Raw genomic sequence first — 12,184 nt, forward strand, 5'->3', positions numbered from 1 at the left:
GCTGGTACTTAAGTTGTGAGCGCAGCCCATTTACATAACACCTGACAAACCAACTTTCAGATATTTGTGGGTTGTCTTCCTGTACCTCAGCCATGATTTCTTCAAACTGTTCAGTATAGTCAGCTACAGTAGAGGTGTTCTGTTTCAGGTTATTGAATCTGTCAGTGAGATCATAAGAACTAGATGCAGAGAACCTGTGAAGTAGTTCAGTGCAGAGTTGATCCCAACTAGGTTTGTTCTTCAGGATATTGGAACTGTGCAACCACACATCAGCCTTGCCGACGATGTGCATTTGTGCCAAGTTAACCTTGTAATCAGTGGGAGTGCTAGCCATTTGGAAGAACTTCTCGCTTTGTCTGATCCAGCCTACATGATTGGTACCATCGAATGTGGGGAAATCCAATCGAGGGCCTTTTGTGATAGATTTCAGAAACTGAGTCCTCATCTCTTGCTCATACTGTCGGTAGTAGTCTTCCCAGTGTGCACGAACAGCAGGTGGCTGAAAATTGTGGAAGGCCGGAGTGTGTGCTGTCCGGTAGGCTGCTGAGGGCGTGACATTTCCTGACTGCCCTTCCTTTCTGTTGTGATCCACAAACCCTGGGGGGGCCTGAGGTGCTGGCAATTCTGATAGGTGGTAAGTTGGGAGGTATCTGCAGTGAGATCTGTCTTGTTTTCTCTTGTTCCTCAGCAAGGCGTTTGCGCAATTCTTCTGTAGTTGGTCGAGTTTGCGCTTGTTCTGGTACTTGTCCTGCTGATGGTTGTGCCTCGGGAGGAGCTCGAGGTTGAGGAACTGGCTGTACTGGGGATGGAATCCGAGGCGGAGAAAAGGATTTGAGCACATCACCCATGGTAGCCAGCTGTGTGTTCAAAGCTGAGACCGCATCGTGTACCCCTGTCATGACTTGGGTCATAGCATCTTGCTTGAGGTGGATTGCGTGCACATCCCTGCGCAAATCCTCCATGTCGCCGCGGAGCTCCGCTGTTTCTTCTCGGTTCTGCAGCACGTCACCTTTCATGGCTACCAACTCCGCCAGATCTCCGTCATCCACGCTTGGCTTCGAACGCCCCATCGAGATTCCAGGTGGCCGAGAGGAATTTTACAACCAGCGAACTGGAAACCCGATCGGATCTGGAACTCCTGCCGCCGCCGACGAGATTCGCCTCCTTCTACAACACCACTCGGTGAGAACCTGGGATTTTATCGCAGGAACGATGCGTTCCGGCAACCAGTTCCGACCCTGAGCTGTCGCCGAACAAGTCTACCGCCGCCAGCGCCCTACCCCGCCGCCCGCCGGGTCACCGTAGGAATTGGGAGAGGAGGGTGGGAAAAAATTTCTCCTACACAGCTCAACTCAACGCCGAGGAGCGGCCTGGCATCTGATACCAATTGTCATGCCCTAGGACGAACTAGATCGAGATTTGGGGGAAGGAGAGTTCTAGAAGAGACGTGTTTGGTGGAAGGAATCAAAGTATATGTTGTATTAGCTTTAGAGTATTGATCAATGATTCATCAGAATAGCATAAGGTTTACAACAGGGATGGCTGGCTTTTATAAGCTCAGCTGGCACACGCTGGAAAGCAACAGGACGAAAATGAAAAGCAACAATAAGGTGAAAACGGCGAGCGATGCGAGCCGTCCATTGTCTTGATGATCTCCTTCCTTGGCCGTCCGATAACTGAATGTTCTGGGGCTTGTTGTGGCCTGACATGACCTCGCCGATGGCCTCCTGTGCGCTACCTCTTCTTCCCCGACGACGCCTGCCCACACATCTCGCCCGCCGCCTCCAGCTACTCGCCGGCTTCGCCACCCGCGCCGCTGCCTGTCTTGCAACGAGCGCCGGAGCAGCCTACATACAAGAGTAGCGTTCAAGACAACATGCGCAGCTTGGGAACCGCTGGCTGAAACTGCAAGGTGAGCTCTTTCCGGTCCTCTCTCTCGGCTTGTGCGTTTGTCACTTTATCGTCGTTGTGTGGTGTTGTCTGTTTGACAAAATGCCAAAACCAGCGATGATGTTGGACAGAGCCTGTTCTTCTTGGTATACTTAATCAATAGATTTTCTATGGCCCCTGCTCCACTTGTGTGGAGTTCGGCCAATTCATTGTGGGAACCCATTGGTAATTCACATTTCTCTCTTTTTTCTACAATATTTGCAGTTGTTGTCTCTACCAATTAGCCTTACCAAGCCGGGCTCCTTCTATCTCGTGTTAGAGCTTGGTAACGACGGCCACACAATGACAAGGTTGGCAATTAACAACTCTCTTCTTCGTGGCATGGCTGTTTCACGGTTAGATTGATGCTGCTGGTACTTATATATTCTCAAGCTCTAACTGGGTTGTGTAGTGGAAGTGTTACAGCCACGCTAATTCATAATTTGACATGGTACGGTCGATTCATGTTCTCAGCTTATATGTATGGTACTTTTGTAGTATGTGGTTGATGGAGGAAGCACGGGGAGGAGCAAAAACAAATGGTGATGGAGGAGGAAAAACAAATGGCGATCTCCATGTATGACTGTTTCTACAAGCTTAGATTCAGCGGTTGGTTGTTGTGCATTTGCATGGTGTCCGCCTGATCGAGAGGTTGCGATATAATTTGTCAACCAATGAATTCTTATATATTTAGTGGAGGAAGCACGCGGAGGAGCAAAAACAAATGGTGATGGAGGAGGAAAAACAAATGGCGATCTCCATGTATGACTGTTTCTACAAGCTTAGATTCAGCGGTTGGTTGTTCTGCATTTGCATGGTGTCCGCCTGATCGAGAGGTTGCGATATAATTTGTCAACCAATGAATTCTTATATATTTGATCTTCTCATTATGGTGTTCATTTCCATGTGCAGAAATAGATTGCATCATGCTTTATAATAGATTTCTTAGGTCTGCTCTGTACCAAGAAATACCTGTAGGAATTACTCCCTCCGTTCCTAAATATTTGTCTTTCTAGACATTTCAAATGACTACTACATACGGATGTATGTAGACATATTTTAGAGTGTAGATTCACTCATTTTGCTCCGTATGTAGTCACTTGTTGAAATGCCTAGAAAGACAAATATTTAGGAACGGAGGGAGTAATATAGCTATGTGCATATAAGCTTCAGTAATTTGCTGCGTATTAACCTCAGTCACATATTCTTTATGTTCAGTGTGCTTGATATTTTTGTTCCTTGTTGTTTCTTTCCGACAGGTACAAGGGGCTCATTGGTCGCTTGGCCTGCTTTTGGTATATCAATGAGGATATCCCTGACATAAATTCGTTTAGTGACAGGTAATCTATACATCAGCTGTTCTGTGTGCCTGCTACTGTTTGCTTGGCTTGGTAACTGTCTTCATGCCTTTCGCTCTTTTCAACAGTCTTGGAGAGAAATTTACTACTGTCGATGCACACACTCATTCGGGGTAGAATCTGATCTCGAGTAAGTATTGTTCTCCACCAGAAGAAAAAACTATGGAGCATTTGGATGTCTTAATCCTAACGTTGGGTAGGTTGCTGAGTGTTTGGTTGGCTTATGTCTTTATTTTGCATTGTTATTGATGTGTGTCCATAGGTGCTGATTGTTTCTCGATTTCACGCCTCTTCTTCTCCACCGCACCCTTGCTCAGGCATCAACAGCTTGTTGCCATGGTAATTCTCCTACTACCGCTTACCTCCTTATACACATGCTTCAGTGCGTAGGTCTATGAATAATGGTTGACTTGCCTTTTTTTCAGGTTTGAATCACACATGTTCAGTTGAATGGATATCTAAGAGGACCAAGGTGATGTTGTTGTGAGATATTTGCAAAGGGAGGTCAGTTCTTCTATTATCTAACCAAATTATTGCTCTTTCTGGTACTTCAGTACTTGCTGCTTGGAATATGTTGCTTGCTAGCATTCTAGCCTTAAGTTATTCGTACTTTAAGTTCTTAGCACGCCATTCCCTCTCCTCGGTGTTTTTAACAGTGGTTGTTGCTCTGAGATGAGGAGGGCATACGTGAGGGTATTTAGGAAGCAATCAAACCTAAAAAAGTATCCTAGAAATTTACACCTCTCTCATTTCAGTTGTTCTTTGAAGACGTCCTTGCATATTATGCTTTTTATTTAACTTTGTTTCTGATGGAAAAATATTATTTATTATATTGTACAAATACAGTGTCTAACATTTTGATGGAATGAACCTTCTGCAAGAGGCAATAAAAGTGACCATGCTTAATTTTATTAATTAATTGATAGGATGAAATACAAAGTAGTAAGATAAGTGTCGGCGTTCACCTAATTTGATTTTTACCTATTGAATGGGCAGTTTGTGACGTACTGTCAACTCGGTACATTCAGCGTGTGTGTTCAGGTTCTTTGACACGCTTGGGATCGACGGATCGTTCATGCCATGGTTGGATTTGAATGGGGGCAGCCGTTTGAAATCTAATTCAGAAGATACACAACCTAAGATCGAAATATTCCTACCTGAACCAAAAGGTTGTACGCCTACCATTATTATCTTCTCCTATGCTATTTATGTTCCTCATATCCCCAATAATTTATTCAGTCTTACTTTTGACATAAAACACAAGTTGACTTTGAACCCCTTCTCCACTAAGACTGCATTTTTGTTGTTGAACCAAGATTTGCTAAGCTTGGCAGAGAGGATAGCTGTTTTTTTTGCAGAGAACTAGGCTCTAAAAGATTCAGTAGTTACATGTGGTTTCATATCTGCAGTTTGTTTGCATGTATTTTTTTGAGGTTTTTGATGATCTGAATTATGAAATTTTCTTGGTTAAAATCTTTATATTTGGCATGATCTCTGCAAACAAAATAGAGTGACGATAGCGCAGCTAATTCCATTTTTTCGTGCATGATATATTTCGATCTCTAATGGATATGAATGGCTTGATGTTTCTATTCAATTTTATTTTTTTGCCATGTATCTTCCATTTAGGCATACAGGATGACCAACATTTCATATTTGTGTCATGTATCTTCCATTTAGTTGGAAACTAATAACCAAGGGGAGTATTTTTTTACAGTTGCAGGACAACCTACAAATATTGACCGATAAATTATCCATCATATGTATCTTTCATCCCACCACCCCCGCGGCATCCTCTCCCTCGTGCCGATTTGTTGCCCGACCGTGCAGACAACATAGCAATGACCATTTGTCGGGTTGTTGTTGCCTTTGGGTTGCTCACTGTATCGACTGTCTTGTGATTCCCCACCTGCTTGCCCTGCATATTTTCCATTTGATGAAATGTATACTAGCTAACTCCATGTTCTTCTATCATTTTATTTTACTTTGCAGGTTCTATTGTTTGTGACGTGCTTCTTGTTGATCATCTGCTGCTTTGGCATGTCAAGGTTTGTGTTTTTCCTTTCCTTAGCAATGTATTGTTTCCTTACTGACGCAATGGACAGCCATTCAAATCCAATGGTTGGTTGATTGATTGTTCTATTTGAAATTTCTAACATGCACAGCAAAATGCTTATTCAGTACTAATTTCTGAAACTCAGGGCCAATGCTGGTGTCAGGACCACTGCGATCACAAACAAAGCCAAGTAGCTGCTGCTCCGCTCTCTACTGAAGAAGCATTTGTAGGTAACGTAAGGCACTATTCTTCTATTGGTGTTTTAATTACTTTTTATCAGCGGCATAATAGATAACCATACCTGCATTTGTCTCTGTTTTCTGTCAGGTTATTCTATGCATAAGACTGCGCTTTTATGTGTCGTTTCCTTCAAGCTGTCATTGCAACAGAAGATGAAGTGTATCTTCGTGATCAGTAGATCACTGCGTGATGCCCCATGTTGTAATTCTATCGCTACGTGGACATGTGCAAGAAATGCAAGTAAGCAGCCTTGTTCAGAAGTGCTTTATCAAGTTCCTGTAAACTTGGAAGTTTTCTAGATATACATGTTGTTTCCAGTTTCTCTCGGCTTCCCTAATCCCAAAGGTAATAATATGATTTCTTTGTGTTGTTTGCCCAAATTCAGAAGTGAACTTTTGTTGTATATTTGCCTGCTGTGTGTCCTGTAAATTCTAAGCTTTCTAGGCGTACATGTACATGTGTATTTGTTAGGTACTAATATGATTTCTTTATGTTGTTTGCCAAGATTCAGAAGTGAACTTTTGCTGTATAATTGCTTGCAGTGTGTCTTGTAAACTCTACGCTTTCTAGGTGTACGTGTGCATGTGTATTTGTTAGGTAATAATATGATTTCTTCATGTTGTTTGCCCAAATTCAGAAGTGAACTTTGCTGTATATTTGCTCGCTGTAGTTCCAGTCAATCATAAGTCATAACAAGATGAATTTCATGACCTATAATCTCCAAATGATCTTCACATGATGTAATCGAATGACTACTTATATCTTACCTTCGGACTTTTATCCAATCTTGGTATATTTACAATCTCCAGTTTCATTAGTCGCTTCAGACCAAAAGCAATGGTTTATCATGTTCTTCCTGATTTAGTAGTACATCAGGTTAATACTTTCTTTGTAGATAATAAAGTTCTTCCAGGTGAAGTTGTGTGTTATATGCGCTCATGCTTGCCCATGCTAAATTCTCTCCTCTCGGTAAAACTATGATTGCTTTATTCTTAGATATCTTGGTTAGCATCACACCTACTTTCAGAATTCACGGTGCATGATGGATGCAAGTTTTTTTTTCATGTATTCACTGTGTATTCATGAATACCTTGCTACTTGAATATTCACTGTGTACTCCGGCACTTGGTGAATATTCCACTGCACACCTTCCGTCAAATCCAGAGAGAACATTTATCATGACCACCACACATGTTCTTGGCTTGCCTTGGGTTGTTCTGCTGATGGACATTAATCTGATTAACCTGTACTTGCAGGGAAGATAGACCCATACATGGCCGTGCAGTACCGGGGCCAGGAGCACAAGGGCGGCACCGCCCGAGGTCAGTGCTTCCATAGCTCTCTGGTTTTTTTTTATTTCGTTACTCATCTATGTTCAAAGTGACTGAAATGTATGCCTTGGTCTGCACTGTTCAGTTCCACAGGAAATTTCATGCCATTGGCACCATTATGACCATTATTTCCTATGCAAGCACACAATTGAAAAGTTTGTTTGGATAGTTAATTTAGTTCTTTGTGTTGGATCCACATCTCACGTGTACCATCCTCGGACGTGATGCACGCCGCCAGGTCCGCGCCGACATCGTGCTCACGGAGCTTGGCCTCTGCGTTGTGTTCTCCATCTTGCAACGCATGATGAACTACACAGTAGAGTTCAGCCGAGGAAGAATCAGGTGATTCTGGATTGTTGTGTAATTGTTTATATTCCTAACTGAGATGGGATTACAGTTTATTTGCTTGATTATTGGTCATGTTTACTTAGATAATCCATTGATGGTTGATCTGGTTAAGTACATATGCTACCCCTTGTTTGTTTATATTGCTAGCTGAGATGGGATTACAGTTTATTTGCTTGATTATTGGCCGCATTTACTTAGATAATTCATTGATGGTTGATCTTGTTAGCTACATATGCTACCCCCTGTTCTGAACAAGCTTTAATTTTGGTGGACTAATCCCAGTTTGACATAGTTGCTGGTCATCAACAAAAAGCCGACCACATAATCCTGTATTTTATTTCTGGGTCGTTTCAAAATTTCTGCTCTACACAGAATCTTAAGAAGTTTGGGTATGCACACAGGTCCTAATAATAATGAGCTGTTTAGTGCAATGCATGTGGCCTGATTACTTCTTTTCTTTCCTTTTTTATGTTGTACGTTCTTGGAGGTCGCCTTTTCTTTCTTCCGTTGATCAAGTTTTCTTCTTCTTTCTTCTGCTTATCAGGGTTTCTTCCTTTCCTTTTTTCTGGAAATTGCATTTATTGTGTGACCTATGTATTTTCATTATTCTTGCTTCATTGGTCGTGTTGATATTCTGGGTTTGGCCCGACATTGTGTTTTCTTTTGCCTCATGCCATTCATATTTTGTGGTTGCGTGTGGACATGGTTTGCGTGCTTATTTCAATTGTTAGCCGTGTATCATGGTGTGCTTTGCCTGCTTTTTCATGCTTGTGTGAATTGACCATGGTCTGTTCTTGTTGGGGTAAAGCCTGAACTGCCGGGTACACTTTGGTTATTGTCCTTATTCTGGTTCTCCTTGGCATCTTTCTATCAGTGGAGATCCTTGTTTTCAAATAGCAGGGATAGAGGGACAGAAAAGATATATTTGTCACGGCGCTGCAAGTGTTGCCCCCCTCCTCCCCAAGGGCAAGGTGAAGGAAGGTGCCTGTGTGGTTCTTTTGCAGTTCGCAACGAGGATTGTTGTGTTCAACCTGCACAAGAATGCCAAGAAGTCCTTCTCGGAGACGTAAGCCATGGCGCATGTTTCTGCCATGATTTCCTTCGGTTGGATTTCGTGGATTTAGGTGTTGAAAAATTATGGGCTGTGGATGTAGGATTAAGGACATGTACCTGCACTACAACGAGAGATCTGGGCTGCTTCTTTGTGGCTTCCAAACTTGAAATGTTTGTTTGGAAGTTAGTTTAGTTTTTTGTTGTGGATTCACAGCTTCTCACATGTACCATCTTCTTAGACCTTTAGATTTCCAAAGAAACTAAATGAAGATATGGTGGTACAGTCTCAATAATACAATTTAAAGCCTTCCATGCTTTATATTTTCTTTGAAATTTGCTCTTGAAGAATCATGTATCTATGTTTGATTTGGTGAGAAAAGGCGGCTTTCAAGCAGAGGATGCGGGAGTGTTGGCCACATTTGGTTTTCGACTTGGGTGTCTAAATATTCTCACAATACTTGGCTCCCTCTCGGCATTTGCGCCATTGGCGCAACGAGTCATCTAGTTTCTCTAAACCCAGACCATGCATTCTACGGTCAATTTGTACCTTTTCTAAAATATTATTGTTAGTTTTTGCTCTAATGGGAACAGTTTGTGCTTTACTGTTGCTACTATTGTGAACCTTATTGAACAATAGTTCCTTAAAGTGTTCCATATATCGATCCATCCTAAAATATCCGGCCTACATTTTGCAGATGGTAAGCGCACCTGCTGGATCCATGTCAAAGTCTGAGCCTGAAGATACCCTGCTCGAGTCTGATGGATACAAAGAAGTGCGCATGGCCGAATACAAAGCCTTGATAATCTGCCCCCAGAAAAGCCTAAGTCACTAAGTGAAACACGAAAGGCTGTCATGGCCGAATACAAAGAAGTGCGCATCAAGAATGTGGCCGAGGCCGATGCCATGCTTAGCAAGCCAGGCATCACGATTGCTGAACTGGAAGAGCTTGAGCATCGGCGCATGGCAGAGTACATGAGGTGCTACATGAAGATCAGAGCTGTCAACGATGAATCTAACGCGCGGCTGCTGGAAATTCGTGGTGAAGCTGCGGACCTGAAGAGGGTGTACGCCGCCGGGGGTGGGGGTGGGCAGGTCAACATGCAGATTTTGCCACTACATGAGGGATTATCTGCTGCTAATATTGTGTGTATTATGATGATTTTGCTGGCTTTGGCCCTCCCCAACATGATTTAACATCAGTTGGCCCCCCTGATTAAGTTTTTCTGGCTCCGCCACTGGGTACGCTGCCTGGAGCGGATGCTTGAGCTATGCCAGTGACCGGATAAAACCTCCTGTAGAGAGAAGAAGTTGCCCTGGGGATGAAGGAATGAGAGCTTTGACCTGTTAGACTACAGTGACTTTGGTAGCTACTGATGAAAGAATGCATCACTACCTTTTCTCTTTACTTACTAGTATGTCTTTAATTCAGCCTCAGTTTGCAAGATACCTGTGGAGTTTGAAAGAATATGCTGCGGTTCCCTGGAACACCTGTTGGTTTCTCATGTCTCTGTAACCTGTCGAGGTTGTGAACCTGGCTTGTGATCTTGTGTGAATGGTAACCGGTACCTCTCAGAAATTTCATCCGCGATCAATCTGTTAAGGCTGCAGCTACTTTGTGGATGTTAAGAAGGAAGATTTTGAAATGTCAAAAAATGTCTTTTTCCACTGGGATACCGAAATTGGCGAACGGAACCTATCTGAATCCAGAATCGTGGTTAAATGTTTTGAATTTCTATGTTGCACCAATATGAATGTCGCTGGATTAGCATGAAACTCTGCTAGCTAGTGTGCTTCTGGAGCATTATCAGAATTCAGACCTGAGCCTGACTAGAGAAATTCAGACCTGAGCCTTGACGCTTCGACTCACATAAGAGGACGCCGTCGTGCTGCAGCAGGGTGGGGTGGGTCGACGAACTTCCCAGACGCTGACACCGGCACGCTTCCCCGAAGAAGAAGATGGTGGCGCAGCAGTACAAGGCCGGCGAAGGGAAAGGGCAGCACTAAGCTGAAGTCTTGTGCTGCCATGGCACCTAGCGTCTAAAACTTGTGGTGAGTGGTGACCCTGCAATGCAAGGGCTGAGTAAGTTGGACCAAGAATGAAACTTTGAGCCAGAAATGTAAGTGCTGCTGGTCTTGGGAGATGGATCATTTTACTTCACACCCTGCCTGACGAAAGAGCAGAGGCCACAAAGCGTGGCCAAAAAGTCAAAAGACGTTAGTATCTGGGGAGAAATTCTGAATAGGACCGTTCAACAGTAGATTAAGGCGGCGTGTGTGATAGGCTGATAGCCGGCCCAATGCTTTATTCAGAAGAGCGGCACAAACAGGACATGTAGAGACACACACACACACACACACACACACAGAGAGAGAGAGAGAGAGAGAGAGAGAGAGAGAGAGAGAGAGAGTATGGGCATGGCCACTTGGATGGATCGATGAGGCCATGAGGGAGGGGAGGGGCTCGTCGATCACTGTCGATGGGTAAAGCCCAACCAACTGACAAGACTTTGCTAAAACACATCAAGGCCGATTGTCAGTCTGATGCTGCACAATGTACGGCTAGCAAAAAAAAAAGATTCGTTAGGTCGTCGCTGCATGTGAAAAATCTTGGTTTCATACATGTGTTACAACTACAAGTAGCGAAAATGTCGTTGGTTGTGCCTTGCCTGCACCAATAAGTTGACAGTACAAATTCTAGCTAACCTGCAAATCACACATGTTAATAACGCTGCTACACTTGGGAAGTGTCAAGCTTAATTATGATTGCAAGATATAGTTATTGTTTCCATCATCTCAATTATTGGTTACTTATATATACCTTGCAAGTGCTGCATATGCTGAGCTACATATATATATATATATATATATATATATATATATATATATATATATATATATATATATATGTTCATCGTCAAGTCTCATATCATGATGCTCTTGCAAGTCTACGAGACTGCCATGTGGCCTGGCTATTTGTTTATCCCTACTCTTGACTGATCACTGATTGCTTAATTAGCGGCCTGAAAAATACAGGCCCTTCACGTTGCTGCTACTACTAGTTGGAAGTTGGAACCATCGTCTCTCGTGCACCTGTCCTGATTCTGAACGCGGATTTTTCGCGACTGATTTGTGGCTCTCTGTTTAGATTAGTGCTCATGCAGTTGCGACCTGTACTTAATTACTATTCTCTCCGTTAGAAAAAGCTTGTCCCTGAAATGGATGCAGTTGCGACCTGTACTTAATTACTATTCTCTCCGTTAGAAAAAGCTTGTCCCTGAAATGGATGCAGTTGCGACCTGTACTTAATTGAGTGACAAGTTTGGGACCGTTTCTTGAGAAGTGGTTTGCTAAAAGGCCAATGTATGGCAAATAAATGCGGCAGGATGGTGGATTTTCCCTTTTACTGTGTGTGTGTGTAACTGAACAAATGCCAATATTTTTTACCAGACCCATGCCCTCCTACTCTGGTCCATGTGTTAATCTTTGCAAGTAAGGGCTTGTATATATATTTATGAATTTGGATTGCGACCTGTACTGAATTACTATACAACATGTTCAGTTTCTTCGGAAGTGGTTTGCTAAAAGGCGAATGTATGTATGGCAAAGAAATGCGGCAAGATGGTCGATTCCCCCTTTTACTGCGTGTGTAACTGAACAAATACCAGGAACAGTTTTTTCTTCTTCTATACATAGGATTTATTTTATCTTTTTTGTCACGGATACGTTTTCTGGTATTTTTTCACGAAACTTCACGCGGTAGTAGATTGGGAACCCAGGTTGGATATCCCCAAATGTCACACCTTTCTGAATTGTTTTGGTATTTTTTTACATTTAATATTCGTATAGGTGTGTGGAGCACCCAGAAGCT

The 12,184-nt window shown here is 43.0% G+C and overlaps 3 long non-coding RNA genes across 8 annotated transcripts; 2 read left to right on the forward strand and 1 right to left on the reverse strand.

The window, feature by feature from the left end:
- The first annotated feature begins 1,770 nt into the window (after nt 1–1,770).
- LOC125511489 lies at nt 1,771–5,879 on the forward strand. Of its 5 annotated transcripts, none has more exons than XR_007285024.1 (9): nt 1,771–1,912; nt 2,155–2,303; nt 2,428–2,506; nt 3,189–3,269; nt 3,356–3,417; nt 3,550–3,626; nt 3,713–3,791; nt 5,011–5,573; nt 5,671–5,879. It is a non-coding gene; the product is annotated as an uncharacterized LOC125511489 (long non-coding RNA). The 5 variants fall into 5 exon arrangements; XR_007285023.1 differs by having other exon boundaries at nt 2,155–2,240; nt 5,011–5,578; nt 5,671–5,878; XR_007285022.1 differs by having other exon boundaries at nt 2,155–2,240; nt 5,011–5,569; nt 5,671–5,876.
- A 1,249-nt stretch (nt 5,880–7,128) lies between these two features.
- On the forward strand, nt 7,129–8,588 carry LOC125511490. Of its 2 annotated transcripts, XR_007285027.1 has the most exons (3): nt 7,129–7,256; nt 8,137–8,328; nt 8,417–8,588. It is a non-coding gene; the product is annotated as an uncharacterized LOC125511490 (long non-coding RNA). The 2 variants fall into 2 exon arrangements; XR_007285026.1 differs by having other exon boundaries at nt 7,134–8,328.
- LOC125511491 lies at nt 8,428–10,432 on the reverse strand. The gene is made up of 2 exons (XR_007285028.1): nt 9,727–10,432; nt 8,428–9,629 (listed from the first exon to the last, which is right to left on the reverse strand). It is a non-coding gene; the product is annotated as an uncharacterized LOC125511491 (long non-coding RNA).
- Nucleotides 10,433–12,184: the final 1,752 nt, after the last annotated feature.

Source organism: Triticum urartu, chromosome 5, assembly GCF_003073215.2.
Source record: "Triticum urartu cultivar G1812 chromosome 5, Tu2.1, whole genome shotgun sequence".
In the NCBI taxonomy this organism is placed as follows: domain Eukaryota; kingdom Viridiplantae; phylum Streptophyta; class Magnoliopsida; order Poales; family Poaceae; genus Triticum; species Triticum urartu.